Source organism: Theropithecus gelada, unplaced genomic scaffold (genome assembly GCF_003255815.1).
Source record: "Theropithecus gelada isolate Dixy unplaced genomic scaffold, Tgel_1.0 HiC_scaffold_15876, whole genome shotgun sequence".
Lineage (NCBI taxonomy): Eukaryota > Metazoa > Chordata > Mammalia > Primates > Cercopithecidae > Theropithecus > Theropithecus gelada.
Genome location: NW_020257632.1, coordinates 849,119 through 856,335, shown reverse-complemented (window position 1 = coordinate 856,335; position 7,217 = coordinate 849,119).

The window sequence follows — 7,217 nt, the reverse complement described above, 5'->3', positions numbered from 1 at the left end:
CTGGCCACCAAGTTAAAAGAAGAGTGAAATCTCTTCCTGTAGCCTTTCACAGCAACTCCCAAATGCCAGCAGTGCTTAGTGCAACCTCCCTGCAACTTTGTCAAACCCGGTCTGACCTCACAAGAGCTAGTGCTTTCTTCCTTGAGCAGTCTGCTGGTCCAGGACCAAGTGTTGAGATTTCATCAGTCTGATTTTTCTGTTCAAACCCAAGGAAGGGTCCAAAGTAAAATGAATAAGTCCTTTTCATTCTTACCATGTAGGTCCCATAACAAATATTTGCTTACACTACATTCAGTGGTCATTATCACTACATAGTATCACTACATAGTTTGAGTAACCTGGTTTTTGTCATGTGGGCAAGACAAGGCTTGCCCTGTTTTCTTTACCGGTTGGTGGTTCAGAAATGCAGAGTTTTGGCCTTTTTCTGCGTATCAGTGATTTATCAGGGTCATATTATTCTTTAACCAACCCTGGGAAGTTCAATCTTTATAAAAATCACAAAAGCACCTAATCAGAGAGGTAGTTCTCAAGTCAATGCAAGCCTCTCATTTTCTTCTTCAAGATAGGCAACTAAGTGGAACATCTGGTCAATATAAAACTGAATACCTTTTGGGGGGAGTTGATATTTTGAATCTAAACAGGTTTGACACATAGCGGCATTCAGTAAGTCTTTTTGGCTTGTGATAGCTTTGAAAATGAAAACTCCTACCACCCCCAGGATGTTTCTAGTTGAGTACCAGACAGATTTCCCTTAAAAAAAAAAAAAAAAAAAAAAAAAAAAAAAAAGTCTTTCAGTTGTTAGGACAAGTAAGTAATGCCATTAAAAATACGTCATCAGATCCGACATGACTTTACCTGGACATCCAGACTTCCGTTAAGTAAATCTGAAGATGCATAGGGAATTACCTATACCTTTTAAAAATCTATATACTGATGCATATATTGTTTCTATGATAAATATTAAAATCATTTGAAAGCCAAATTGCATATGATTTTACAAAAGTTTTTTCTTTATCAAATAAAAAATCCTCTAGGGGCTTCATATAATTTTTAAATGTTTAAAGATAGAATGAAACATCTTTTTTTCTGAAATCTTATGTTCTAATCTGTAGCTCCATGATAATTATTCTTTAATTAAATTAGGATATCCATTATAATGCTGCACCAATCTCCTATCCCCAAGTTTGAAGTACTGAGCAATGCTGCTGTGTGCTGTATGTTTAAAGATTGATCCTGTCCATTTGACAGAGGGCCCTGGTCCCACCCCAAAGTTTAGTGCTACACAGATTGGCATCTGTGTCTCCCCGACTACAGAACCCAGAAGCATTGTCATTGATGTTGGATACCTTATAATATCCAGAGGAAGCCAGGCTCCTGGGATGGTAACTTTTACCAAATGTGTAAATATTGCCTATTAGCTCTGGCAATATGCAACAGATGAATGAATAAGCCAACGTTGAATGGATGAGTCTAATCGGTGATTTCTTTATATATATATATATATATATATATATATATATACAGTTTTAAAATAAAAGTATTAATAAAGAAGTTCCTTAGAATGTAAAGAAAACCAAAACCAAGCAGAGATCAACAAAGCAATGTTTCGATTGACACTTGTGACAAGTAAGGGGTTTTGTATTTCTACAGAAGTTGCTTTGTCCCATTTCCTGGAAAATGAGGGCAAAGATGGTGACATAGGAATAAAACTAGTAGACTTCACTAAGGAAAAAGAAGTTATGTAAAGAAGACAAATTGGAGAAAAATCTAATGTTTAAATATAATGATAAAGAGTCTCCATCAGTTTAGACAGTTTGGCTCGAAGTATTATCCACCAAAATGTATAGAACTTTCTTTGTAGTCAGTTTTATAACTGGCATGTGAAAGAATGCTATTTTGAAAAGTTAATTTTAGTTGGGTTGGGATAATTAAGTGTAGAAAAATGAAGCAGCCTTGGAAGTCAGTGAATTATGTTGTCAAATCAGCACATAACACATACAGGCATAATAGAAGGAAAAAATACTGTAAGAATTTAAATGGGTAAAATGAATCAATAATAACAATTTTTAAAAAGCATAAAAACTCCATCTTAGTACATGAGAGTAAGCAAACTACAGATACACTTGTCAAATGTCTGTGAGCTAAACAAATATCAATTTTGTGTTGTAAAAATGGATTTGAGGAAATAGTGCCTAAAACAATGAGTAAATAATATAGGATCGACTATATTATTTTCATTCTGAAGACTATATTTAGTAAGTTGCCCTGTGAGGAACTAACTCTGCCATTTTCTTTAAATTGGTGATCCTTTAGCATTTAAAATTTGAAAAGCATATAATTTTAAATTAAGTGTACCGCAACACTCTCAAAAGGGCCTGTCAGGTTCGGCTTTGTGATCTCCTTCAAGTCTTCATCCCCAGTCCATTCTCAGTGCCTGTGAGACTCAAAATCTTATCCCATAAAACACGGTGTGGCATGAAGCCAGCCAGGTAGTCTCATGGGTGGCTCCATGACACACTCCAGAACTATCTGAAATGTTCAGTGTTGAGCTTCAGAGGCATGAGTTCCAATGTGTTTGTACACCTACTGTCTGAATTTTGATAGCTCTTTCTAGAAATCTGAGATAGAGATTCACTACTAGAACCTTTCTGATTGTGTTTTTGCCTTCAATTACTCAGGTACATATTTTCTTCCTTCTTCATCAGTTATTTCTCCCTTGTTTTTATTTTCTTCCATTAGAACCCCTTTCTCTTCAGAAAATTATTCCCTTTATCTGGCTAATCTTAGATAGGAATGCGGTGTACTAGTACAGAACAATTTTCTTTCCATAGTGTCACAAGTTTAAAAAAAAAAAAAAAAGTCAATCAAAGCCAGATATTTCCAATCCTCTTCCAAACACTTTACATTTTACATGATTATTTAAAGACAGAGATATTGCATTTAGAGACAAGTATTTTAAAGATCCTAGAGAAACTTCTTGGAATTGAAACAAATTAAAGCTTTAAATAATAGCTGGGTGATACTTTGGCAATGAATGTAATGCCTGTAAACTGTAAATATGGTGAATTATATGGGCATAATATATATTACACCTGTAAATATATGAGTGAATTAAGTAGTCATTGTAGATTAAAATCATCCCAGAAATGCCCTGAATTCAAAGTCTGGTTATGTGGAAATGGAATAAACATTCTTTACATCTATATTTACTGACATCTAACAAAAGAAGCAAAGAACAGAGAAGTGAAACACCTTAGATGAAGCTTCAGAAAGGCATGTTGAAATTGTTCTGGTTCTCTCTGGTCACCCAAATAAAAACGTGATCACTTAAAGCGAATCAAGTAGAAATTCAAATAGTCATCTGTTTCAGTCAGGACTTCGGGGAAACAGTTCATTGCTGCCTCTGCCTCCCATCCCTCAACCTCCTGCCTTGATTGTTTTTCCTTGCTGAAATGCTCATTATTTTGCCAATTTATTTCTACTTTTTCTTTTAATTTTTTGGCAAATTATAATCCTATATAATCATGGGGTACACAGTGATGTTATATTATACAGCGTGGAATGGTTGACTGAAGCTAATTAACTATCCGTCACCTTAAATACTTACCATTTATTCCTTCTGTCTAACTGCAACTCTGTGCCCTTTGACAAACATCTCCAGGTTCTCCCTATCCAGCAGCCCGTAGAAACCACCATTCTACTCTGTTTCTATCAGTTCGACTGTTATGGATTCTACATAGGAACTTTCAGATGAAGTAAGGTCAGATGCATATCTAAAGCAATTGATCAGAGGTAGAGAAATAGGGTCAAAGCTGGCAGGAGAGTGGAGTCTTACTTCCATTACATTTATGAACATGAAAGTATTAAATGGAAACACTTGGGGCGAGGAGGTCTGATTTCTGTTTCTTATTTGGTATCTCTCTCCTATGTCCTCCACTCCAGCAGCTTCACTCTCTGTAAAATTATGAGGATGCTGAAAAGTTAAAATTGGAGTTATCTGATTGTTCTTTGATAACTCTGTTTTGTCATCTAGTAGAAAAATCCCTGGTTTCCTCGTCTGTAGCATAGAAAGGTCATTTTCTGGGTCTGTTACCTGCTTCTCAGGTCATTGTTACAATTATAAGATATTTTAAAGCAATTTTTCTGTGGTATTTTACTCATTTTGCCATAGAGAAAACATACTTTTTTGTTCATTTACCCCTCATTAAAATAATTATTTTTCTTTTATCCTTGGAAAAATGTACGCTTTTAAGAAAGAAATCCAAAAGCCACAGGATAGTCAAATGAAGGAATTTTCATGGCAGTGCCAGGAAAAAAAATCCTCCTTCTGTCCATATACCAGATCATTTTTTAAAAATGACATTCAAATGACAATCACATGGCACCGTCTTTGCTGGAGTTGCTATGCACGATGGTGCTAAACTCTGTATTATAATATATGGTGCAGATGGCACCTACAGTGCATTTATGTAGAGATTTTGTCCACCCCTCCAAAAAGATATATTTACTTACAATGACTCAAAACAGATGGATAGACAAATCTGTCTTCGATATTTAATACTAATATATTAATGTGCAAATGACTTATAACAATAGGTTTGTTTTCTAGAGCCTAATGCAATGGTTGCCATAAGAACACAAATTATGTGTACATTTTAATGCATCTATGCTTCATAATTATGCATGGTTGTGTGCTGTTATAATTGACATAAAATATAAAACAGGTCAAAGAGCAGCTATTAAAACTATTTTTCATTTTGCTTCTTGACAGCCGGCAACATTGGTGCCTGGTACATTTAATAGGGCCACACATGGAATGCACAGATAGTTATAGAATTGCAACCACATTAAAGGGCTCCAGAATTTGTAACCTAATTATTTCAAACATTGTTTTAAAGCTGATAATTTTATGTAGAAGCCTCCTATTTTGAAACCAAATAGGTGCAGGACTTAAAAATAAAAAAGAATGAGGAAGGGTATTTCATGTGTGTGTGTGTGTGTGAGAGAGAGAGAGAGAGAAAGAGAGAGAGAGAAAAGAGTGGAATTTTATTTGGAAATAATATGTGTACTTAAATATTATTTTTTCCTGCTTAGGTAAAATGAAGAGGTAGCCTCCACCAATCTTATGTATTGACAACTAAATTTTTCTTTCTTTAACTCTCAGTCTAATTTTTGTTTTTTGTTTTCCAGAACACTTAAGAATCATCTGACTAAATTCTCATTTCCTACAGAGTTCTATGGGAAGAGACTCTTGTTTTCTAATTACTTAATGCACTTGATTCTCCCATGTGGGAGCTGAGCATTAATATCCTCATCCTAGCAGGGAGGAGATAAATCCAGGGAAGCAAAGTGACTTGCTCAAGGGCACTCAGCAAGCCCTTGCTAAGGCAGGGATTGGAATTCTGAACACCTGCATCTTGGGCATGGCCTCAGGCCCTTGCTCCTGCCACCTCAAGTGTTTGTAATTCTTCAGCAGGCTCCAAATATCTTCATTTTCTGTCATAAAACTACAGGGAACTCAGGGTGAAAGAAATGGAAACATGTACCAAATCAACCAATAGCAATGCAAACTTAACTTATAACAAGTTTCTGTTACTGTACTTTTCAAATGCATAGATTTTTGGAACTGTAAAACAAAAACATAAAATTTACACCCAAAGAATAAGGCTTTCTTACTGTTATTATGATGCGTCAACATAGCTCATGTAATATTTCTTTGTTTCAGAATTTTCATTTTAGCATAGAAAGATAAATCTTTTTTGACATTGGGGCAAGATACTTTTCCTCAGTTCTAGGAACCAACATCGCATACCCTGTTGTGCATTTTAAAGATGTTTCCTTTCTATATTTTTCAATAATTACAAAGTTACATAATGAAGTTAAAGGAAATTAAGAGAAACTAAAATGAAATAATGGCTGGGGGCTGCTTTAATAATGTAGTTCTTTGTATGGTGAGTTTTTGTCTCCTAGGAGCGCAGGGCCAAGGTGTACGCAGAAGAAAACCAGATACCAATGGATGGAATTAAAAATTGGGGGAAGATCATTTTTAAATAAAATGGTAGCAATTTATTAGTCAATTGTTGCAGCTCAGTAAGGTCCTACTGTGGATTTGAATGCAATGGATCTTATTGTGCATTTAAGGGAGAAAAGTTCAGAATGATCAGCAGCGCCAATAACTTACAAGAGCAACAACTGTTACATGCGGCTTCATGTGTGTCAGAGGCTGGTCTAAGTGTTTTGTATAGATTAATTCATTTAATATTCATAACAATTCCACAATTGGGTACTGTCGCTCTCCCTAAGAAATGGAGGTAAAAAGAGATTGAAGGACTCTCTCAAGGTCACAAATGTGGTAAATGGAAGAGTTGGGTTTGTGTGGAGCCTGGAGTCTGAGTGGCCTCCTTTGTTCTTCCTGTGCTGTAGAGAGATAAGAATAAGGAATAGTGGCCCAGAGCCTGTCTGATCCTAAGTGTGAAAATCCTAGTTTTAAGTATTCTTCATTAACTTAGTAAGTATACCACCCACCACAAGTCACACCAGTTTACCTAAGAAAACCCCCATAGCGAAAAATGATAGGCATTAGCAAGGCATCAGGTGAAAATGAAAAAGCAGACAGACTATTGTGACCTCACAAATGAAAAAATTTAAGCCTCTTCCAAAAGAACATACTTGATTTTACCAGAAATATGATGGCTGTGACCTAATATTGTCCTTCTGTTAGGAATCCCTAGAGCCATTATTTAAAATTCTATATAATTTCTCTTAGATACCTTTTTGACTATGAAGGGAAAAGAAATCAAACAAGGCATTGGTTTTTGTTTCATTTGGTTGGTTGGTTCTTTCCCTCTTTCAACGTGTTGCTGTTAGATGAAGAGTTTTAGTCTCAGAGCACTACATTTATTTTGATATTATTGTTGCATTCCTATCCCTGTTATGTTTATCTTTAATATGTGATAGTGAAATTTATGCCTTATTTCTGGATGGGGTGTCTGAATCTTGACATGGTATCATAAGCAGTCCTGGAAATGGTGCTGCTGCTTAGCGATATCTTACGTCGGAATGCTACACAGTTTTGCAAGTTGAACTTGCTGTTTTCACACTGGGGTACAATTTTCCATAAAATATTCACACCAATTATAATGCAAAATGCCAAAAGTTATAAATGTTATCTACATCAGCTAAAGAGTGATGGGTACAACTAAAGAATGAAATAGACT